This window comes from Oncorhynchus tshawytscha, linkage group LG06 (assembly GCF_018296145.1).
Source record: "Oncorhynchus tshawytscha isolate Ot180627B linkage group LG06, Otsh_v2.0, whole genome shotgun sequence".
Classification (NCBI taxonomy): domain Eukaryota; kingdom Metazoa; phylum Chordata; class Actinopteri; order Salmoniformes; family Salmonidae; genus Oncorhynchus; species Oncorhynchus tshawytscha.
This window is the reverse complement of record NC_056434.1, coordinates 51,202,600-51,228,426: the sequence shown is the minus strand read 5'-3', so window position 1 is coordinate 51,228,426 and position 25,827 is coordinate 51,202,600. Positions and strand designations below refer to the sequence as shown.

Sequence of the window (25,827 nt, the reverse complement as noted above, 5' to 3'; positions counted from 1 at the left end):
TCTCTCGTGTCTCTCTGCATCAGACATATACAGATGTGTCAGAGACGTGTGTATAGGTGGCAGGGAAGTCAGGCGCAGGAGAGTCAAACGGAGTGGAAAATGGAGTCTTTTAATAAATGTCCAAGTAACATGCTCCATAACACTAATAAGAAAAATGAATACAAACAAATATGGGTACGAAGACCCGTCACGCACCTATACAAATAAACACTACACTGACAATAAACAATCTCTGACAAAGACATGAGGGGAAACAGAGGGTTAAATACACAACGGGTAATGGACGGGATTGAAAACAGGTGTGTGGGAAGACAAGACAAAACCAATGGAAAATGAAAAATGGATCGATAATGGCTAGAAGACCGGCGATGTCGACCGCCGAACACTGCCCGAACAAGGAGAGGCAACGACTTCGGCAGAAGTCGTGGCAAGATGTAGGATCTTCATTTGATCACTCTTTTGTTGCTGAGGATTTTCCTGCATGGCAGGAAATGCAAACTCGCAGTGTATTCGGGGTTTAAAAAGGCTTCTAAAGTTTGAAATTTCCACTTTAAAATGTCAAACTTGATTTAGCCTAACAAAAAAATGTATCAACACCTACAAAAAATGTCCATCAATTATAGTCCACGTGATAATTCACATTTCCTGTTGCTGCAGAATTATTTTCCTGCTCAAATCCACGGTTTTGTTGGTGGGGATGGTTGGGATGGTGTTCTTTGGCCTGCAAGCCTCACCCCTTTTCCTCCAAACATAGCGATGGTCATCATGGCTAAACAGTTTTATTTTTGTTTCATCAGACCAGAGGACATTTCTCCAAAAAGTACAATCTTTGTCCCCATGTGCAGTTGCAAACCGTAGTCTGGCTTTTTTATGGCGGTTTTGGAGCTGTGGCTTTTTCCTTGCTGAGCGGCCTTATGTCAATATTGGACTCGTTTTACTGTGGATATAGATACTTTTCTTCCAGTATCTTCACAGGGGCCTTTTCTGTTGTTCTGGGATTGATTTTCACTTTTCGCACCAAAGTATGTTCATCTCTAGGAGACAGAACGCGTCTCCTTCCTGAGCGGTATGATGTGTTTATGGTGTTTATACTTGCATACTACTGGGTTTATTGGGTTTATACTTGCATACTATTGTTTGTACAGATGAACGTGGTACCTTCAGGCATTTGGAAATTGCTTCCAAGGATGAACCAGACATAATTTTTTTACTGAGGTCTTGGCAGATTTCTTTTGATTTTTGCCATGATGTTAATCAAAGAGGCACTGAGTTTGAAAGTAGGCTTGAAATACATTGACATTTGTGGAGTGTTTGAAACATGAGTTTTAGTGACTCCAACCTAAGTGTATGTAAACTTCTGACTTCAACTGTAGATACTAGGTAGAAATAGAATAAGGGTGAGACTTCGGTGATTGTATGGTTGGGTGTGAGGGTCAGTAAGCTCCATCCCCTCTCAGTGAGGTGTGAAAAATAGGTTCCGCTCTCCTCACAAACACTCTTTTTAATTGGTCTGGAAGACGTCTCCTTGAGAATATGCTAATGAATGAATGAGGGTCCTTCTGTATTGCCAAACACAGCTAATCAACTGAGGGAGCTGTGGATGCAGATTCACAACCTCCTGGGTGTGTCCCAGTCCCATGGCTCTTTGTTTTAGATCACGTTCGAGGTAGAAAGCCCAAGCTGTTGGGTCTGGTTTCATTCCATACACCCAAACATGCACATGCACACACACCCACAAAAACACACAGTCATGCACACAAACAATACACTCAGACTGGATTTATGCTGCAGTATAAAAGAAGGTGATAGCCATTTTGAAATGCACACATCTTTCCTAAGGACAAGTTGTACAGGCTCATGGCCACTGCTATTGATAACTAGTCTCTACCTGAGTCAAAGGAGCAGAAAGGTGTTTCTAAAGTCCTTTGATTCATGCTCATTTGAGGAGATGGATATGTTATCTATCTTTTCACAACCATACCATGTCATTGTCCAGGTTTTCCATATGCACCGACTTATGAGTCACCTTTAAATGCCCAGTGCAGTCAAAAACATATATTTCCACAGAATGAGGTTCGAATAAAACTGTGAAATTGTGTCTCTTTGCTAGGAAGCACATTTTGTTTATTTTTTACCATTTTAATTGAACAAAATCACAGTATGGTACTTAGTTGTTACCCAGAAATGATTTGATATTGAGATAGTTTAGTAATGGAAAAAGCCAGCAACCTTCCCCCTAGCCATGATTGGCTGAGATAATGAGTGGGCTGGACATGCCAAGAGGGGCGGCAGGGTAGCCTAGTGGTTAGAGCGTTGGACTAGTAACCGGAAGGTTGCAAGTTCAAACCCCCGAGCTGACAAGGTACAAATCTGTCGTTCTGCCCCTGAACAGGCAGTTAACCCACTGTTCCTAGGCCATCATTGTAAATAAGAATTTGTTCTTAACTGACTTGCCTAGTTAAATAAAGGTAAAAGTTAGTGAGGGAAATGTAAGTCTCTAGCTTCTGTGATTTTTGCAATTCGTTCCAGTCACTGGCAGCAGAGAACCTGAAGGAAGGGCAGCCAGTAGGGGTGTTGGCTTTGGGGATGACCAGTGAGATATACCTGCTGGAGTGCGTGCTACGGGTGGGTGTTGTTATCGTGACCAGTGAGCTGAGATAAGGCGGAGCTTTACCTAGCATAGACTTATAGATGACCTGGAGCCAGTGGGTCTGGCGACGAATATGTAGCAATGGTCAGCCGACTAGAGCATACAGGTCGCAGTGGTGGGTAGTATAAGGCACTTTGGTAACAAAACGGATGGCACTGTGATAGACTGCCCTCCAATTTCTGAGCACAGAATACCTGACAAATTTACAAATGCTCAACACCTGTTGAATATGGCCGGTGTCAGTAAACATTGGCAAAAAGCGTACTTAAAATTGTTGCCAGCAGCACAGTTGCAATTACCAACACTCTGGATAACATAAAAACAGCCTAACCAGCTCTGCTAGGGCGGGTAAAATGGTCAGAGTGAGATTTTCTCTCATTTGTGTCTAGAAGTAGCTAGCAAGTTAGCCAGTTAGCTTGGGTGCTTGACTGCTGTTGTTAGGGTCAGAACGCTCAGATCAACCCTACTGCTCCGAGAGTGAATTTACGAGTGGCCAATCTGACAACGCTCTGAGTTTACAAACACCCAGAGCATACTCTGGCACTCCAGACTCAATTTCCGAACATAAGTGTAGTATAAACCAGCCTTTAGTCTTGAAATCTTTAGTTGTTTAGTACATAGCCTCACATGTGAATCCTTAAAGAGATGGGTGGGGCTAAAGCTTAAAAGGGTGTGAATGATGCTGAATGGGTGTAGACAAAGAAGAGCTCTCCAGTAGGTACCAAAACATTGAAGGGCCATTTTCCAAAAGTGAGGTTGCAAGTTTATCAACTTTCAAAGCAGAATTACTTTCCCATTGATCTTCAACTGTAGTGTATGTTACCTGTTCTAGCTCTGAGTCTCTACTTTTAGCCAATGTAAAAAAACACAATTTCAAATTTTGCTACATAAGACCGAATCGAGACGGTTGGTCACAAATGTCAGAAACATTTATTCTAGTGTCAAAGTTGACTACAACGTGCAAATAGGATAATGATGGTCATAAAGTCAGTCTCATCCCTAACTGAGATTTGTGAGATGATAGGAAAAATATTTATGTCATGAAATGAAGGGTACCATAACAGTTTTCCTTGGGTTGGGTTTATTGTAATCCTGCCCACAGCTGGCAGCACCCATGGTCGATTTGGTTTGACATTCGATATCCCTATGGGGCTAGTTAGGGACCATCAGTACAATGTACCTCAAAAACCTCAAACCAACTATAAATTGTAAATATTAATATACAAATATTGAAAGCATTTCATGAGACAACTAAAAGGTTTCTAATATGTTAACAGACCTTAACTAGCCCCATAGATAGGCTATCCAATGTCAAACCAAATTTGAACTAGCTAGCTAGCACTAGCTAGCCTAGGTGAAGGGTGAGTACGGGTGAGTAACTGTAACTGTGTACTGTTTTGACATAGTGAATACACAAATGCTTGCCACGTGAAAACCCACACACAAGAGACACCATCATTAAAACCACGCCCCCAAGACAACTCTTGTTTGGCTTTAGTGACGAATGCTGAATTTCTTAATGACCAAGCCGAAATATCAAATCAGGAAGTTTAGCTCCCCTTTAACTAACCAGGTTCATTAGATAGATACAATCACTGTCCACTTTATTAGGTACACAACCCCGTTCACGAAAATGGATCGCTCCTACAGACAGTGAGTCACGTGGCCATGGCTTGCTATATAAAGCAGGCAGACAGGCATCGACACATTCAGTTACTGGGCAAAACAAGTGACCTGAGTGACTTTGAGCATGGTATGATCATCAGTGCCAGGCGCGCCAGATCCAGTATCTCAGAAATGGCCGCCCTCCTGGGTTTTTCTTGGACGACAGCGTCTACGGTTTACCGAGACAGTGTCTACGGTTTACCAGTCAGCGGCAGTCCTGTGGTCAAAAATAGCTCATTGATGAGAGGTCGAAGGAGAATGTCAAGAATCGTGCAAGCTAACAGGCGGGCCACATACAGACAAATAACAGCTACAGTGGGCACGAGATTACTAAACTGGACAATTGAGGAGTGGAAAAACATTGTGTGGTCCGACGAATCCCGGTTACTCTTGCGTCATGCTGATGGCAGAGTCGGGATTTGGCGTAAGCAGCATGAGTCCATGGACCCATCCTGCCTGTTGTCAACGATACAGGCTAGTGGCGGTGGTGTACCTCCATACAATCTGCAGCAACTGCATTATACCATCACTTCCACATGGACCAACGTTCCTGTGGAACGTTTTCAACTTGTAGAATCCATTCCCCAGAGAATTCAGGCTGTTCTAGATGCAAAGGGGGGGTCTGACCTGGTACTAAATGAGTGTACCGAATAAACTGGCCGGTGAGTAGAGATACTTAGATAGGTGCTCCACTCCAATTTGTCAGGGACTGTCTGCTATTGAAAACCACCACTTGTAGGTATAGATGATCTTTTCTGTGGCTCCTCCACTGTGATTGAAGTTGAGGGGCTTTGATCTTGAAGTGCGTATGGAGCCAACATAAGCGTGAAGAGAAACCCCTGTATGACTCACTCCTACGAATGAATGATGCAATGGTAATGTCATCCATACCAGCTGGGGCAAAAATAGTCTTCACTCCAGAATATACTGTATACTGACCAAAAATATAAACATGCAACCATTTCAATGGTGTTACTGAGTTACAGTTCATATAAGGAAATCAGTCAATTGAAATAAATTCATTAGGCCCTAATCTATGGATTTCACATGACTGGGTAGGGGCGCAGCCATGGATGGGGAGCCAGGCCCAGCTAATCAGAATGATTTTTTTCAACTAAAGGGCTTTATTACAGACATAAATACTCCTCAGTGTCATCAGCTGTCCGGGTTGCTGGTCTCAGACGATCCGGCAGGTGAAGAAGTTATGGTTATGAGGCCGGTTGGGTGTACTGCCAAATTCTCTAAAATTACGTTGGAGGCGGCTTATGGTAGAGAAATTAACATTAAATTCTGGTGGATATTCCTGCAGTCAGCATGTCAATTGCATGCTCCCTCAACTTGAGACATCTGTGACATTGCGTTGTGTGACAAAACTGCACATTTTAGAGTGGCCTTTTATTGTCCCCACCACAGGATGCACCTTAGTAATGATCATGCAGATTAATCAGCTTCTTGATATGTCACACCTGTCAGGTGGATGGATTAGCAAAGGAGAAATGCTCAAATAAACAAATGGTATGTAAAAAACAAATGTAAACAAATGTGTGGACAAAATTTGAGAGAAATAAGCTTTTTGTGCGTATGGAATATTTCTGGGATATTTTGCCTTTTGGTAGGCCATCATTGTAAATAAAAATGTGTTCTTAACTCACTTGCCTAGTTAAATGAAGGTAAAAAATAAAAACATTAAACATATATTTCAGCTCATGAAGAATTGGACCAACACTTTATATGTTGCGTTTATATTTTTGTTCAGTATATTAATGAAGTGATATCATTAGAGGGAAGAGATATGTAAAGGTAGTGATTAGGGTTGAATGGCGGGAATCTGTTTGCCGAGATTTACAGCCCAAAACCACTCCCTTTTCCCAGGATAAATAACTAAACTGGAAAACTATAATACATTATTTACATCAACAGCATGACGTGAAATGGAACTGTTAAGTTATATGCAATGTCTAGATCTTGCTTCTCTGTAGTCTTCTCACTGCTCTCTGCATGATCAAACGTCAATGCTCATGTTGGGGGCAGGCAGACCATCTCAGTATAGAGTGCAGTTCACTATGCATGTAGACCTATCATCTCATCATGGTAACTTGTTTTCTTGTGACAGGTAGGCCTACATTTACTGCAGCATAGCATATGCTACATTAATATGAGGACCGAATGGACGTCTAATTTACTCCATCTGGCTTTCAGGGGTCACCTTATTCTTTTATTGAACACATACTCATTCAAGGGTTTTTCTTCATTTTTGATATTTCTACATTGTAGAATAATAGTGAAGACATCAAAACTATGAAATAACACATTTAGATTCATGTAGTAACCCAAAAAATGTTAAACAAATCAAAATATATTTTATATTTGAGATTCTTCAAATAGCCACCCTTTGCCTTGATGACATCTTTGCACACTCTTGGCATTCTCTCAACCAGCTATACCTGGAATGCTTTCCCAACAGTCTTGAAGGAGTTCCCACATATGCTGAGCACTTGTTGGCTGCTTTTCCTTCACACTGCGGTCCAACTCATCCCACTCTCCTTGGACGAATAGCCCTTACACAGCCTGGAGGTGTGTTGGGTCATTGTCCCGTTGAAAAACAAATAATAGTCCCACTAAGCGCAAACCACATTGGATGGCGTATCACTGCAGAATGCTGTGGTAGCCATGCTGGTTGAGTATGCATTGAATTCTAAATAAATCACTTACAGTGTCACCAGCAAAGCACCCCCACACCATCACACCACCTTCTCCATGCCCCACGGTGGGAACCACACATGTGGAGATCATCCGTTCACCTACTCTGCGTCTCACAAAGACACGGCAGTTGGAACCAAAAATCTCACATTTGGACTCATCAGACCAAAGGACAGATTTCCACCTGTCTAATGTCCATTGCTCGTGTTTCTTGGCCCAAGCAAGTCTCTTCTTATTATTGGTGTCCTTTAGTAGTGGTTTATTTGCAGCAATTTGACCATGAAGGCCTGATTCATACAGTGTCCTCTGAACAGTTGATGTTGAGATGTGTCTGTTACTTAAACTCTGTGAACTATTTATTTGGACTGCAATCTGAGGTGCGGTTAACTCGAATGAACGTATCCTCTACAGCATAGGTAACTCTGGGTCTTCCTTTCTTGTGGCGGTTCTCATGAGAACCAGTTTCATCATAGCGCTTGATGGTTTTTGCGACTGGACTTGAAGCAACTTTCAAAGTTCTTGAAATTTTCCGGATTGACTGACCTTCGTGTCTTAAAGTAATGATGGACTATCATTTCTCTTTGCTTATTTGAGCTGTTCTTGCCATAATATGGACTTGGTCTTTTACCAAATAGGGCTATCTTCTGTATACCACCCGACCTTGTCACAACACAACTGATTGGCTCAAACGCATTAAGAAGTACATAAATTCCACTTTTTTAACAAGGTTAATTGAATGCATTCCAGGTGATGACCTCATGAAGCTGGTTGAGAGAATGCCAAGAGTGTGAAACATGTCATCAAGGCAAAGGGTGGCTACTTTGAAGAATCTCAAATATAAAAGATATTTTGATTTATTTAACACTTTTTTGGTTACTACATGATTCCATATGTGTTATTTCATAGATTTGATGTCTATTATTCTACAATGTAGAAAATAGCAACAACAACAAAAAGAAAAACTTTTGAATGAGTAGGTGTCTCAAATGTTGACTGGTACTGTATATATATTTTAGAATGCTTGACAACAAAACAAATTGGTTGACCAAAACAAAATCGACTAGTCGACTAAATGGGGTGAACCCTAATTCTTTATGTAGGACTCATACAAATTTTTATGTAACATTTTGTTCTAATCAAATCCAGATATAAACCTATTTGTATGCTTTATATGCTTTTGAATGACACTTCCGGTTTTATCTGGAAATACAGGGTTACCCGGGAGAAAAGTGATGTATTCTCAGGATGGAACATTTGTAAAATACCGGGTAAATATTCAGCCCTAGTCGTGACCTCAAGGATTGTCTGCTTTTTATAGTGCTGTAGATATGCAGGATCTTAATTTGATCACCCTTTTGTTACTGGTAATGTTCCTGCAGCGATTCTGAAGTTGGTAATTTCATTACACTTAGAATGAACCTGGTGACATCCGTTTGCTATTCATTTATTTGTGGCTAATTCCGTTAACTGCGGATACATATGATGCCTTCAGAAAGTTTACATTTTCCACATTTTGTTGTGTTACAGCCTGGATTTAAAATGTATTAAATTGAGATTTCATGTGACTGGCCTACACACAATGCCCCATAATGTTTAAGTGGAATTATGTTTTTTTTTTTAAATATATTTACAAATTAATAAAAAATGTAAAGCTGAAATGTCTTGAGTCAATAAGTATTCAACCACTTTGTTATGTTAAGCCTAAATAAGTTCAGGAGTAAAACTGTGCTTAACAAGTCACATAAGGTGCATTGCATCTCCGAGCCTGTGAATCAGATCCAATCTTCTCTTCGCTTACTTTGTTTCATTGACTGGATAACCTGAAGAGGACAGCAGTGAGATGAGGGTAGGAGGAGAAAAGAGAAGATGTAAGTGGAGAGGAGAGGAGAGAGGGATGAGAACAGCTAAGGAAAGGAAAAGAGGGTTAGACTGGAGTGACTTTAGAGAAAGACACAGATTTTGCCTGACTCCATCTCCACCCTAACTCTCTTCACTATGCAGAGAACGAACAGAAGCAAAGGGAATCTGCCTGTGAAGAAGATTGATTACATTTGTGATCATTCTTCAGAGATAATGTCCCCTCTTTTTAATCGTGTTCATTGCAATGTGTTCCCCAGTCTGTGCATGTTAAAGATTATCACAGGGGACTCCATCATTGTCTCATTGTAAATGCCGTCCTAATTGTGAACAGCTCGACTATTCATTGGGAATTGGACGCTTGATCATTGATCTTGTTCACTCCTTTGATTTCATCTTTTGGAAGTAAAGTGGCTCTGCAACATGCTGTTTTCTTCACATCAAGTTTAAAGGGCTTCATTAACTACATTTTAAAATGATAATCAGATTACCAAATACAGGTATTGGCCATCCCCGACTCACTATTGACATTCTGGGACTCTTTCAACTCCCCATTGCATCGATTGAAAAGTGGAGGAAGATGCACTTTGGACCATCACAGTAGTTCAGTCCCTATATCCACCTCAGCCGTTGCTCTGGAGCAGTGGTGACTTTAGCATGTACATCTTGTTGGGGCAAACCTCCCAACATTTGTTTTAGATGCATGCCAGCAAAGCCACTACACAACACAACAATAAAGAATACATTAATTGCACTATAACGGTGACAAATGGTGCCCACAAAATGTTAGGGCCTACATAAAGCTGTCATAACAGCAGCTTTCTTTTCAGCACCACGGTGTGAATCCTTACCACCACTACACCTGGCTATCAGCGGAGCCGTGTCTGACAGCGAAACAGTTCATCCAACCTCATTTACTGCCTTCTAAAAAAACAGAGCTGATATGACTGATTTGCTTCAACAAATGTGGTTTCTACTGACAATTGAGATGTGCAAACTACTGCATAAGGGAGCGACCAGCGGATATGAGGCAATCCGTCATTTCGATTAAGACATTAATGAGCGTGCAAGGAAGGACGTAGTCAATATAACTATTTGTTCAGTGCTTTTGAAATGTACAAGCGACAGAATTCAGAACATGGGCAGTTCTTACAGTATTCTCCCTGTACACCAATTCAGAACCCTGAATGACGGGTCGCCACTGCTCTGTGGTGTCTAACTTGTTATTTACACATTGAACAGGTGAGAGTCTTCATTGCGCTGGCACTCTGACACAAAATCAGACCAAGACCATTTTCCCTGTCACACACTCCACTTCCTCTCCCTCTCTCCTTCAGTCATTACCTGGCCCTAAATTAAGATCAGGAGATGAGTTTTGAGCGCTGGAACACACACACATACACACAGGGTCATGCCTGGACTGCCTGTGAATTGGGTATCAGAACCCTCTAGCCTCTACCATCAGTAATCATGGCCTATTGTTCTCTATGGCGTGGGCAGGATTGACCAGGGCTGTTGGTTGTCCGTTGGCTATCAGTTACTGATCGTTCCTTTTGCCATGTCTATTGTGGTTGTTGACATTGGCATTGTGAGGTGGCACTAATTTCACTTGGTGGATGTGTAGAAAGAGGTTAACCCTTTAGACCCCAATTGAATTCTAGAATGCTGCTGTAGATTACTGAGAATTTTCAAGATATAGCTCATTTTCACAGACATTCAAACAAAGAACAAATTACAATCACAAGTGAACTTAGTTTTAGAGCACAACCTCAAATATCCAAAATGTGACCCGAGGACAATATTCAGAAAGTATTCATTGAATGCAACAAGTATTAGATAGAGACAGATAAAGAAGATGCAAAACACAACTGTTCAGGTACAATAAAAGATTTGTAGGACAAATTCATATTTCACATTGTCACTTTAGTGCAAAGTGGCAGAGAAAATGTAGAGCAACCAAAGGAGGTTTCTACACATCTCTCACTCCGGATGCACACCACACACCCTCTCTTGTGCCCTTCAAACTTCACCTACTTTCCAATGAGTTACAACTCGGTCCACATGCCCTGGTGCTACACTCTTGGCTCCCTTCTTCCTGCCACTGTAGATATATCACAAAATGAATGCACAAGCTGCATTTTGAATGCCTTCAGGGACCAGGGCCTGCAGTTAATGGGAAGGGGCCTTTGCAGGGTCCCCTCACACAATGTACGCATTTATGATGAAATTGTTGATGATCCCCCAAAACACATACTTCCATCCATTTTCTGCCTGTGTGTCCAACATTATAATAGCTCCTCAGCAGGTCCGGATGGCCAACCCTGCCCATTTTCTTGTTGTAATCCATTACAACCTCTGGAAGATAGAAGTTCCTATCACTTTTCAAAACAACTCCAAAACCCCTGCCACTGTCACTTTAGGTCCAGACCGTGTGGTACACGGGTGAATGGTGGGACGTAGGGCAGACACATGCCATGGAAACGTAGGTTCCCCTCTCGGGTGTGCTCTCCCTCTTCCCCTCTCTCTTCATCCTCCTCTTTCTCCACCTCCTCTTCTCCCTCTGCTTCCTCCTCCTCTCCCTCTACATGTTCCTCTCCCTCCTCATTCACTCTCCTTTTCCCCTCTACTCTCCTCTCATTCACCCTCCTCTTCCTCTCTCCCTCTACTCTCCCTCCTCTTCACTCTCCTCTTCCTCTTCCCCTCTCCTCTCATTCACCCTCCTCTTCCTCTCCCCCTCTACTCTCCCTCCTCTTCACCCTCCTCTTCCTCTCCCCCTCTACTCTCCCTCCTCTTCACTCTCCTCTTCCTCTCTCCCTCCACTTTCCTTTCGCTCCACTCCTCCCTCCCCATCTTTATCCCTCCAATCATCTGTAACTCCTCTTCCTCCCTGCCTTTTGCTGCCGAGCCCCGACTCTCCACATCACTTCCTTCACTTTCCCTGACCGAGAGGAACAGAGTAACAGAGGGAGAGGAGCAAGAAATAGGATACAAGGAACATAATCTCTCTCTTCCTTCCTCTCTTTCTTTTTCTCAACCATACACATACTCTCTCCCTAATAAGGGGTTTCCATAACACATTGCAGAGGTTGACCGATTCATCGGAATTGCCGATTAATTAGGTCCGATTTCAAGTTTTCATAACAATCGGAAATTGGTATTTTTGGCCGACAATTTTTTTACATTTTTTATACACCTTTATTTAACTAAGCAAGTCAGTTAAGAACAGATTCTTATTTTCAATGACGGTCTAGGAACGGTGGGTTAACTGCCTGGTTCAGGGGCAGAACGACAGATTTTCACCTTGTCAGCTCGGGGGAGCCAATCCTGCAACCTTACAGTTAACTAGTCCAACGCAATAACGACCTGCCTCTCTCTCGTTGCACTCCACAAGGAGACTGCCTGTTACGCGAATGCCCTGCGTTGCATATAATCTGACTGAGCATACAAGCATACAAGTATCTAAGTATCTGACTGAGGGGTGGTAGGCAGAAGCAGGCGCGTAAACATTCATTCAAACAGCACTTTCGTGCGTTTTGCCAGCAGCTCTTCGTTGTGCGTCAGGCATTGCGCTGTTTATGACTTCAAGCCTATCAACTCCCAAGATTAGGCTGCTGTAACCGATGTGAAATGGCTAGCTAGTTAGCTAGTTAACGCCACTCGCTCTGAGCCTTCTAGTAGTTGTTCCCCTTGCTCTGCATGGGTAACGCTGCTTCGATGGTGGCTGTTGTCGTTGTGTTGCTGGTTCGAGCCCTGGGAGGAGCGAGGAGAGGGACGGAAGCTATACTGTTACACTGGCAATACTAAAGTGCCTATAAGGACATCCAATAGTCAAAGGTTAATGAAATACAAATGGTATAGAGGGAAATAGAGTTGGAGTTGTGTGTGGCCACGCAGTCATGGGTGAACAGGGAGTACAGGATGGGGCTGACCACAAAGCCCGATGGGGCCCCCGTGTTGAGGATCAGTTTGAAGGGGGTATTGCATTCCCTCACCTCCAAGTGAGGTGAAAAGGAGACTGGAGTGCCACTTTAAGTATTACAATATAGAGGAAAATGACAACGGTTGTCACTACTAGAGAGGACGTCTCTTTTCTCCGCAAAATCATGTTGAAAAAAAACTTGTCTGAAAAATAACCGATCCTAGTCTGGCATTTCCTTTCTCCCTCCAATACACAGGAACAGCAGTGTAGTCACAGGATGAATGTCTACCGCAGCTTCAATGAGTATTAGTTCTGTTTCCTTTGTTTGCACCGTGCAATCAGCAACATTTAAACCCGGCAGGAGATGCATCTCCGAGCCTGTGAATCAGATCCAATCTTCTCTGCACTCCCTTTGTTTCATTGACTGGGTAACCTGAAGAGGACAGCAGTGAGATGAGGGTAGGAGGAGAAAAGAGAAGATGTAAGTGGAGAGGAGAGGAGAGAGGGATGAGAACAGCTAAGGAAAGGAAAAGGGGGTTAGACTGCAGTGACTTTAGAGAAAGACACAGATTTCGCCTGACTCCATCTCCACCCTAACTCTCTTCACTATGCAGAGAACGAACAGAAGCAAAGGGAATCTGCCTGTGAAGAAGATTGATTACATTTGTGATCATTCTTCAGAGATAAAGAGATAATGTCCCCTCTTTTTAATCGTGTTCATTGCAATGTGTTCCCCAGTCTGTGCATGTTAAAGATTATCACAGGGGACTCCATCATTGTCTCATTGTAAATGCCGTCCTAATTGTGAACAGCTCGACTATTCATTGGGAATTGGACGCTTGATCATTGATCTTGTTCACTCCTTTGATTTCATCTTTTGGAAGTAAAGTGGCTCTGCAACATGCTGTTTTCTTCACATCAAGTTTAAAGGGCTTCATTAACTACATTTTAAAATGATAATCAGATTACCAAATACAGGTATCGGCCATCCCCGACTCACTATTGACATTCTGGGACTCTTTCAACTCCCCATTCCATCTATTGAAAAGTGGAGGAATATGCGTTTTGGACCAGCACAGTAGTTCAGTCCCTATATCCTCTTATTTACTCAATGAACAAGTGAGAGTCTTTGCTCTGGCACTCTTGACACTAAATCAGACCAAGATGGTTTTGCTGTCACACATTCCACCTCCTCTCCCTCCCTCCTTCAGTCATTGCCTGGCCCTGAATTAAGATCAGGAGATGAGTTTAGAGCGCTGGTACACAGACATACACACAGGGTCATCAAGGAGAAGAACCACCCGAGCCACTGCCTGTTCACCCCGCTACCATCCAGAAGGCGAGGTCAGTACAGCTGCATCAAAGCTGAGACCAAGAGACTGAAAAACAGCTTCTATCTCAAAGCCGTCAGACTCTTAAACAGCCATCACTAACACAGAGAGAGACTGCTGCCTACAAACCATAAAAATCATAAAAAGTTCTTACTTAATTTATTTACTTTACGTTTTAAAAAACTTTACTTTATTTTATTTGGCAAGTTAGTTAAGAACAAATTCTTATTTACAATGACGGCCTATCGGGGAACAGTGGGTTAACTGCCTTGTTCAGGGGCAGAATGACAGATTTGTACCTTCTCAGCTCGGGGATTCAAGTGGACCTCTCGGTTACTGGCCCAACGCTCTAACCACTATGCTACCTCCGACTTTAATAAATGGATCACTAGTCACTTTAATAATGACACTTTAATAATGTTTACATACCTTGCACTACTCATCTCATATGGACAGTATACACTGTATTTTATCCCATCTATTGCATCCTGCCTATAGCGATCTGTCATTGCTCATCCATATATTTATATGTATATATTCTTATTCCATCCCTTTATTTAGATTTGTGTGTATTAGGTAGTTGTTGTGGAATTGTTAGATTACATGTTAGATATTACTGCACTGCCGGAACTAGAAGCACAAGCACTTCGCTACACCCGCAACAACATCTGCTGACCACGTGTATGTGACCAATAACATTTGATTTGATTTGATCATGCCTGCACTGCCTGTGAACGGGGTATCAGAACCCTCTAGCCGCTGGGCTACCATCAGTAGTCATGGCCTATTGTTCTCTATGGTGTGGGCAGGACTGACCAGGGCTGTTGGCTGTCAGTCCTCAGGGCAATCGGGTCTTTTACTGCTCTTTCCCCTTGTCATGTCTATCGTGGCTGTTGACAGGGACATTGTAAGGGGACACTAATTGCACTATGTGTAGAAAGGGGTTAGAACAGAAGCCTGAAGCACAGGATGACCACAATTGCCGTGAAGAGAGATCGGTATCGTGAGAATACTTGATCTTTTCAGCAGGTGGACGAGGAGGATTGGAAACAAAGTTGATGTCTCCTTTCTTTCTTTCTTTCTTTCTTTCTTTCTTTCTTTCTTTCTTTCTTTCTTTCTTTCTTTCTTTCTTTCTTTCTTTCTTTCTTTCTTTCTTTCTTTCTTTCTTTGATACTTTGTTGTATTTCTCTCTCTCTCTCCCCTTTGGTTCTACCATGAAGACAGAGTCCCTTAGCTCTCTGCTTCACACAGCTCCCAATTACCCATCTAACAGGCAGATCAATGGGCAACTGCAGGGGTCCTGAGTGACCCGTCAAACTCCCCCTGTTTATTATGTTGAATTTTAAAACTCACGTGCCACCTTCATGACCCCCTTCCTCATTACCCCCCTGTTCCTTGATGAGTGGTGGGCTGCAGTGGCAACTATGTGACAACAACAGAGACGAGGGGACGGGATGTGTGTGTGTGTGTGTGGTGGGGCTGGCGAGGAGTCGGACGAGACATTGTTGTGAGCTGCATTGCGTTGTGGCGTCTGGCATTATGTAAATACTGCTCATCCCATGCTAATTGCCTCCAGTGTGTTGTGATGCACTGCTTTAAGTGCCAAGAAGGAAGGAAGTGCATATCAATACCGTTGAGGAAGGAAGCTTTAAAATCCTACCTGGTTGGTTTCTGAATAAGACATGCATGGGATTGGCATCCTATGCCACAGCAGGTGCTGTCTGTCTGCTACCTGTCTGTATGCTATCCAAACATTGTCTTCACTCAGTGTGTTGGAAAGGGGAGAGAGTTTATTGGGCAACAATACAGATTTGAACGGAAACATGTTGGTGCCAATTGTTAACTGTGCCTTATACTGTACAAACACAGCTCTGGGACTGTAGCCTAAATCTCCATTCAGTGTTGGAGAGAGAAGACAGTTTCTGGGCAGTAGCACAGAATTGAACACAAACATTTAGGTGCCATCTTTTGCTACAGCAACATAGGACAACAACAATTTACTGCACAGGCCACTCCTTTCTTTTCTAATTTCTCCTCTCTTCTCTCCTCCCTCCTGTCTTTTCTCCTCCCTCTTCTCTTTCTCCCCCCTCCTCTCTTCTCTCCTCCCTCCTTTCTTTTCTAATTTCTCCTCTCTCTCTCCCTCCCTCTCCTCCCTCCTCTCTTCTCTCCCCCTCCTCTCTTCTCTCCTCCCTCCCTCTCTTTCTCCCCCTCCCTCTCTTTCTCCCCCTCCTCTCTCTCTCTCTCCTCTCTTCTCTCCTCCTCTCTTCTCTCCTCCCTCCTCTCTCCTCTGCTCTCTCTTCTCTCCTCCCTCCTCTCTTTTCTCCTCCCTCCTCTTTTCTCTCCTCCCTCCTCTCTTTTCTCCTCCCTCCTCTCTTCTCTCCTCCCTCCTCTCTTCTCTCCTCCCTCCTCTCTTTTCTCCTCCCTCCTCTCTTTGAAGATGCAGCATGAAGGGAAGAGGTGTTCCATGACAGTACCCTCTCCTCCTAGTTTTACACAGTCAGCAAATGGGTGGCACCATTACTTCCTTACATCTTTCTACACCAAGCTGCCTGGCCGTTTTGCTGATTTGTACAACATATAGCTACAGCCATTATCACTCATCACCAAGGAGGCTGTATAGCCATTATTTAGTCATTTAGGCAAGTGGTGTAATTCTCTGTAATTTGACATCCTCACTATCTTTTAGATTAAAACAAATTTGAAGATGGTAAGACATGGCATTTAAAGCAGTGAAGTTAACTATGCATCTCTAAATAATTGTACACTATCTACATACTGTACGTGTGTCATTAACCTTGAAAAAGCTGACTAACACACACACACACACACGCACACACACACACACACACACACACACACACACTCTCCACAGACACACTGTTTGGAATCCACAGCAGTAGAAATTCATAACTCAGCTGAAATAGGAGAGTGTAATTATGCTCCTCTATTTGCGGGTAATCTGTTAGTGATGAAGATTAAATAGTTTATTGATCTAATTTCATGCTAAAGTGGCAATAAGCTGCTGAACATGGGAGATATCATGTCTGCATCCCAATTGGCAGCCTATTCCCTATATAGTGCACTACTTTTGACCAGGGCCCATAGGGTAGGGCACTATGTTAGGAAATAGGGTGCCATTTGGGATGCACACTTTGTGCTTCAGATGCACTTCAGAAGTGTTAAGCCCAAGCAACAATACAATATCCAGTTACACTTGTGTGGACTATAACTGAAAAAATGTGTTCTCAGTGCTTAACGATCTTTCCTATGCATGACATACTGTTAACTCAGCTGTGTGTGCCTGCATACTGTGTGGCTACTGTGTGTGTTTGATGACGTGATTCTTCTTGGTAGCATGCTTATCTATCCAGACCCGGAGGCTGGTGCTCTTCAGGCTCTCTGTATTACATTAACCCAGCAGAAATGACCCTAAAGCAGCCTGCCAGAGACTAGCAGTGGGCCTCCCTCCATCACCCCCAGCCTAGAGCAGAGGAGAGATAATGGCTGGTTGTTATGGATGGTTTCTTCATAAAGATCATTGCACAATCCATTCAAATTCAAGGGACTGTCTTTGCCTATTGTTAAATGTAAGGTCTTTGAAATTGAACATAGTCCAGGGCTGGAAAAGATTGCCACGCTTTGTAATAGTTATCTTTGCATAGAAATTACTGCAATGTCTTCAAATTAGATAACACACAACACTTGTTAAAACACATGCTCCGGAACTTTGGCGACTAGTAAGTCTTTTTTAAACCTCTCACTTTGGGTTGAATGCGTCAATGTGTAGTTCATACATGCATAATCTATGAGCAGAATTACGATTTTACCTCAATTAGCCACGACATCACTAGTTTCAAAGTGACTGTTCACCGGAAGCTGCGCAGCGCCGTTTTCTCTACACTTTCCCCCACGGCGGGACAACGAGACAACGAGGTTCAGCCCCTCGCCATTTGAGTGAAAGCTAGCAAGTCGCACACGCAGCAGAGCGAGAGAAAGAGAGAGCAATGAAATGGTGCACATAAGTGACGTAGTACGCCAAGTGTACATCACTCTATCGGTTACGAGGCTGAGTTTAGAGAGAGAAAATAGGTGGAATTGATCAAATGTTTCACGGACATAAAGACCAAGCGAGTAGTTATTTTAATGTGAAACACAGCCCGGGAGTCCCTTACGCAGTGTGTTTTATGCTGGCTGACTCCCAAATAGAACCCTATTTCCACATATAGTGCACTACTTTTGACCAGGGCCCACTATATGGGGAATAGGGTGCACTATTTAGGGAATAGGGTGCCGTTTGGGACTTACCGTAGACGTAGGGTTAAAGGAGGGATGTTAGTTGGTTCATGTTGAGATGTTGGGGTGGATTGTCAGATTTCCCCAGTGAGCTGCTGGTCTTTTTTTACTGCAGTTCCATGTCACTGGAGCAGCAAGGATAGTGGTTAGAGTTGTAGCTTGGGGAATCGCTCATAGTCTCTCTCGCTCTCTCTCTCGCTCGCTCTCTCTCTTTCTCCCTCCCTCCCTCTCTCTCTCCCTCCCTCCCTCCCTACCCCCCACCCCCTCCCTCCCTCTCAATTATACAGTCATAACGTCTTAACTGTAGTGAACCGGTGGTCGGTGTTTTACTCTGACACTTCACGTCACATTCACTTGACAATCACAGGCCACAATAGGGAATTACCTCTGAGGAAACAGGAGGGGGAATTTTATGCCACTTCTCAATTGCTCCATTTTTCACCTGCATATTATAGCTCAAAGACGGCAGTTGACAGTGCGTTTGCTATTCATTAATGAACTTGGAGCATCACACAGTAGCTGGCAGCACTGAGGCTGAGTACCCTCCCTCGTCATTGTGTTGTGAATCCTATTGTTGTCTAGCCCAGTTGGGGAAAACTGTGGCTGACGTAATGCTGTTCACACACACACACACACACACACACACACCATTTTTTCTATTAGCAATGCGTGACTTCAAGCCACTGTCCTGTGGTTGCAGTAGCCATATCTATGGAGCACAGCTGTACAGACCAAGGCTCCTTATCTTCCCTCTTCATCTTCTCTGGCGGGTGGGTAAACTCCTCCGTCCTCCATCCCGTACAGCTCCAGCTTTATCTGCTGTCTCCACACAGCTGGCCTTGTCCTATCGCTCTGGGGCCGTCTCACCTGTCCCCGCAGGGGGTTGATGGAACAGCCGTGTAATCAACGGCTGTAAGCGCTATGCTCCAGAGGCTGAATGACCTACATGTTACTCTCTCTCTCTCTGCGTCTCTCACTCTCTTTCTCTCTCTTTCCGTCTGTCTGGGTACCTGCATATGCTTAATAAAGCCACACAAGGCTGCCACTCAAACTGAACCGGTACGATAAAGGAGACATTTCACAGCAGAGATATGCATCTACTGCCCTGAAGCAATGAGTCTTTTCAATTCAATACACGTAATGTTAATCCTTTACCTGCATGTCAGTGATTCAAAAGACATGAAAGGGCATTTAAAAGTCCCTATAATTACAAATAACACGTGCTCTGTCTATCTACTGCAGAAGAAAGCAGTCTTTTCAATTCATTACACGTTCTTTAAGAAATGGACCTGCTTGTGATCCGATATACAAGAGAACCTCATCTAAACTGTCTTAAATTACAAATAAAAACACTTCATTAACACACAGTGTGTGGCGCTGAGGCAGTTCAACTATGTATGTGGTTTATTGTAAACCATAAAAAGCTAATAGTATATTAGAGTCTATGGCCCCGAGCTGCTATTGCATTTCACAGAGCAGAAGTACATCAATCACTCCAGTCCCTGTCAGTAATCCATGCTAGCTGGGAGGAGCTTTACGCCTGCTGCCGTTACCCACTGACTGAAACACTCTGGCACACACACACACACACACACACACACACACACACACACACACACACACACAAGGCATCAGACAGGGCTGAAGTTGACATCTTAGTGGATAAAGCCCTGTCTGCTTCCCCACCTGCCGTCAGTACAGTCTGCTCTGTCCCCTAGAGACTTAGCCTTTGGGGGGGGGGGTGCTAAGCTAACATAAGGAATTGTTTTAAGATGGTCATTCCAAGGATCATTTAAGCAATTTGATGTTCCATTTTAGGACCCCTGTACAGTAGGTATCAAATAAATATTTGATATTTGATGAAACATTGAATTTGGCCTTAGCGCTATTACCCCATACCAACACATTGAGTAAGTCATTCATACATGGCAAAACGGATAGTCCAAAAATGAACCAAAAGAATGTATGTTTTTGAAGTGTCTCTCCTATATCTGTGAGGTATAAGAAAGCTCCGGAGAGTGAAGCAGAGCCGACCAAGGAGGCGAAGGAGGCGAAGCCTCTAGTCAAAGCCTGTGTCCTCCCTCCCTTGTACCTTCAACTGAGGTGTGATTCTAGGTGGCTCTATGAGGGGAGATGAGATACTTTGCCTCTTCAACTACTTTTCATAGAACCATGGGGCGTACATCTGTTTAAACATGTAAGTCTTCAACAAATGGCAGTGATTTGGTCTAAATCTTGCTTCCCTAAATCCCACCTATAAAATTTCAACAAAGTAATTGTTTGCTTTTATGGTTGGACAGGAAGTATTTTCGTTTTTTTTTTCTTCCCAGCACTCTTTGTCAATAGAGAGAGCAGGAGAAAAAACAGGTTTCCTCTTGCCATTTCACTCCAGTAAGCCAGTGCATTGCATTTAGTTGTGGGACGCGATGCTCGTCCTCTCGCGGGCTTCGAAGGAAAACACTGTTGTGTATCCATCTGCAAACAACAAAACAGATGTGGCAACGCTCCATACATTCAATCCCTTCATCCCTCCATCCCTGCATCCCACGGTGTCCCTTTTTCTCTCCAAGGCCATTGATATTTCAAATTGCCATGGCCTTGGAAGCATACAGTCATTGCTATAGAACCAGCAAAGTTGCTACAGTTTATAACGATAATTCATATGGACTCTTTATGAATGAATTGCGCTGTTGTGGACATGTGGTGCTTCTTGGAGCTACGGTTTGAAACTATCAACACTGCAGTTCTGCTAAAAAAAATTGTTGCTGAACAGCTTTTGTTTACCAGTGTGTGTTTGTGAATGAATATGGATTTGTACAGTGCCTTGCGAAAGTATTCGGCCCCCTTGAACTTTGCGACCTTTTGCCACATTTCAGGCTTCAAACATAAAGATATAAAACAGTATTTTTTTGTGAAGAATCAACAACAAGTGGGACACAATCATGAAGTGGAACGACAATTATTGGATATTTCAAACTTTTTTAACAAATCAAAAACTGAAAAATTGGGCGTGCAAAATTATTCAGCCCCCTTAAGTTAATACTTTGTAGCGCCACCTTTTGCTGTGATTACAGCTGTAGGTCGCTTGGGGTATGTCTCTATCAGTTTTGCACATCGAGAGACTGAAATTTTGAAGGTCGCAAAGTTCAAGGGGGCCGAATACTTTCGCAAGGCACTGTATGCTTTGTATGCACGCTGGAGAGTAGAGAGGTTGACCCACCAAGCTATCTCAAGATGAATGCACTAACTGTAAGTCGCTCTGGATAAGAGCATCTGCTAAATGACTCAAATGTAAATATCGAGTTTATGACAGTTGAACTGTGATGAAATCTGTGTGATGAAATCATGAAAGGCTGTATGAATTTCTAGCTATAGTTACAAATTGAATAGATGGATAGATCCACACTAACCAGGGCAGTGAGTATAAACAGGAGATACAACTGACACACTGACACACTCCAGTGCGCAAAAACTGGTTGAATCAACGTTGTTGCCACGTCATTTCAACAACAAAAATTGAATGTGGTGATGACTGTGATTTTTTTTTTTAAATCACCCAAGTTTGAACCTAAATCCAATGTCATGGTGAAATGTTTTGTTGATTTCATGTTGAATTCACGTTAGTTGACAACTCAACCAAATGTAAATCCAAAATTGATGTTGAACTGACGTCTGTGCCCAGTGGGACAGTCTGAGTTAGTTAATATTCAGTTTGTTGATTGGAGATTAATTGTTCCATCTGGACCATCCTGGTGAAAATCTACTAAAGAGAAAATCCCTCCATTCTCCTCTCTGGTGATGACGTGTGTGTGTGTGTGTGTGTGTGTGTGTGTGTGTGTGTGTGTGTGTGTGTGTGTGTGTGTGTGTGTGTGTGTGTGTGTGTGTGTGTGTGTGTGTGTGTGTGCGTGTGTGTGTGTGTGTGTGTGTGTGGGGGTTGTGTGTGTGTGGGGGTTTGTGCTTCTTCTGACTCGATAGGGCTCTGGTCAAAAGTGTTGCACTATATAGGGAATAGTGTGCTATTTGGAATGCAACCGAGAGCCCAGGCAGGACAGACTGGACCAGAGACCAAAGGGAGAGCTGGTTGGTTGAAAATGTGATCAGTTTTCTCCAGGACTGTCATATGCCATCGGCATCCTCATTTATCTGGTACAACTCCTTTGTTTCATTCTTCAGTTAGCTAGGCTCCTCAAACTGAGAGAGAGAGAGAGAGAGAGAGAGAGAGAGAGAGAGAGACTTGGTTCAGAACAAAATGAGCTACTATATGGGATAGCCTAATTATTCAAAGTTCTAGTTTTTTTAGCACAATATATGAGGTCTGTAGCAGTATATAGCAACTGCTGACTGGCCACAAAGAAAAGCACATTTATTGGGGGGGGAGTATAGGAGAGAGATGGGAGGGAGGGAAGGAGGAGAGCGAGTGCTACAGTCTTCTACAGCCGTCGGAGCGCTATGTGTTGACCCAGTTTATCTCTCAGGTGATTAATGCAACGTCACATCACGCAAAGGTCACTCCAGATACCAGAGGAACGGACCACTTTATTTCTTGCCTCCGGTTGTGGCTGGAAATACGTTGTGTGTGTGTGTGTTTGTAGGGCATTCTCTGATAAGAAGACCTGATCATGGAACGAAGGTGAAAGCACCCTCAGATACACCTGTCCTTTGAGATGAGGGAATGCAGACATCAGAGACAGACGTATCGCTGACACACGGTGGTTCTGTGCAGCTCAGTTGGTGCAGTAGGAGCCTGGCCAAGGTCGTGGGTTCAGTTACCCACGATGCTGTAGTCACTTTGGAGAGAAGTGTCCTCTACGTGACATAAACCGTTGGTAGCGAGCCTGTGGTGTGTTGTTGCATGTTCAACTGACTTGTAAATGCAGATGGGACAGTTATCTTTTCAAACTTGTCCAGTTGATCGTTTCATTCCAACGCATTCCATGAACGGTCTGCCCCGCAGGCAAAAACGCTAAAACTGAATGCCATAATTTGATTACAACTGCAGGAGAATTGTGCTGCATGTACCGTTTTGGCAGAGGCTATCTAAATTATCATCTCTGTTTTCCGCCTTATACCAAAATACATTCTCTGAGGTAGTTTGGCAATGCTTACCTTTCCAGTCCAATTACTGGGCTAAATGAACCGGTGGTTTTCTCCATAGATGCCAGCTGCAGTGTAAACGTTTTCTCACTCTGTTTGGTAGGCCTACTGTCTGACTCTCATGATGATGCATAGGGTCAGTGATGCAGAACGGAGCGTCAATGTGGAGAACCGAGGGCTTCGCTCAAACACTTGTTTCTCAAAGTCTACTCTTGACAGATGTCATCAGTTCATCCTATTGTTCTTGTACGTATTGCTTATTGGGTTTGTTGAGTGGGAATCAATAAGACGTCTGTGGTTGGGGTGATCGGCTTATTAGTCATGTTGCAATGGTCTCAGCACCGCTGCAGGGTAAAGTTTCCCCTAGGGACAGATATAGGATCAGTCTTAACCCAAACCAGTGTAGTGGGGAAATGCGTGTAACTGAGCCAAGATCAGCCTCTATGGGCAACGTTACCCTGCACCCTCAGCACCACAAGAATGTTAGTTGGGTATGTACTGTGTTTCTAGGAACATGACACCAAGCATGTTCAAGTGACTCAGGGAGTGGCCGTGGGGGTATCCCTCTCATGTCATGTTTATGGCCACTGAACGGAACCTGCTTTAACCCACAAATCTCAACAACTCCCAAAAGATCCCCCTCAATTCCCAGCAACTCTTTGGCCCTTCTTTGGACACTGTGCTAACAAACCTCCAGACGAGCTTCAATGCCATACAATACTCCTTCCGTGGCCTCCAACTGCTCTTAAATGCTAGTAAAACGAAATGCATGCTCTTCAAACGATTGTTGCCTGCACCTGCCCGCCCGACTAGCATCACTACTCTGGACGGTTCTGACTTAGAATATGTGGACAACTATGAATACCTAGGTGTCTGGTTAGACTGTAAACCCTCTTCCTGACTCATATTAAGCATCTCCAATCCAAAATTAAATCTAGAATCGGCTTCCTATTTCGCAACAAAGCCTCCTTCCCTCATGCTCCCAAACATACCTTCGTAAAACTGACTATCCTACCAATCCTTGACTTCGGCGATGTCATTTACAAAATAGCCTCCAACACTCCACTCAGAAAATTGGATGCAGTCTATCACAGTGTCATCCATTTTGTCACCAAAGCCCCATATACTACCCACCACTACAACCTGTATGGTCTCGTTGGCTGGCCCTCACTACATATTCGTCGCCAAACCCACTGACTCCAGGTCATCTATAAGTCTTTGCTAGGTAAAGCTCCGCCTTATCTCAGCTCACTGGTGTGGCAGGGTAGCCTAGTGGTTAGAGTGTTAGACTAGTAACCAGGAAGTTGAAAGATCAAATCCCTGAGCTGACAAGGTAAAAATTTGTTGTTCTGCCCCTGAATAAAGCAGTTAACCCACTGTTCCTAGGCTGTCATTGAAAATAAGAATTTGTTGTTTACTGACTTGCCTAGTTAAATAAAGGAAATACTGGTCACCTTAGCAACAACCACCCATAGCACAGATGGTCAAAGCCAACACCTCTTTTGGCCGCCATTCCTTCCTTCCTCTGCTGCCAATGACTGGAACAATTTTTTTTTAAATCACTGAAGTTGGAGACTTATATCTCTTTAAGCATCAGCTGTCAGAGCAGTTTACCGATCGCTGCAGCTATACACAGTCCATCTGTAAATAGCCCATCCAACCAACTACCTACCTCATCCCCATATTTGTTTTTGTTTTTCTGCTCTTTTGCGCACCAGTATTTCTACTTGCACATCCTCATCTGCACATGTATCACTCCAGTGTTAATTGCTAAATTGTAATGACTTCGCCACTATGGCCTATTTATTGCCTTACCTCCTTACTTCACTTGCACACACTGTATTCAGATTTTTCTATTGTGTTATTGACGTTTGTATGTTCGTACGTTTGTTGATCCCATGTGTAACTCTGTGTTGTTGTTTCAGTCACACTGCTTTGCTTTATCCCGGCCAGGTCGCAGTTGTAAATGATAACTTGTTCTCAACTGGCCTACCTGGTTAAATAAAGGTGAAAATAAAATAAAAATCATTCCAATATACTCAGAGGAAAGACCTCACATACTGCAGGCAGCCCTTTAACTCATAACCACTGACATCATCCATTCCCAGGCACTTTTCCCATTTCTTTGCCCTTATTGCTTATGTGAAATATTGAAATGAGATTGGCATGACGCACATAATAAACTAATAGACATAAATCCTCTTAGACATGGCTTTACACCAATGAGTCAATGGCTTTGGTCATCTACTAATATGTCATAATAACACACAACTCTTCTAGCATAATACCGTCCTGCTTATAGTGAGGTATTATCTGAT

The 25,827-nt window shown here is 43.2% G+C and overlaps 1 protein-coding gene across 1 annotated transcript in view; it reads left to right on the top strand.

Moving 5' to 3' along the window:
* Positions 1–25,827, top strand: part of LOC112253496 (PDZ domain-containing RING finger protein 4-like) — a 201,252-nt gene that overhangs the window by 115,601 nt on the left and 59,824 nt on the right. The gene's annotated exons all lie outside the window — the stretch shown is intronic.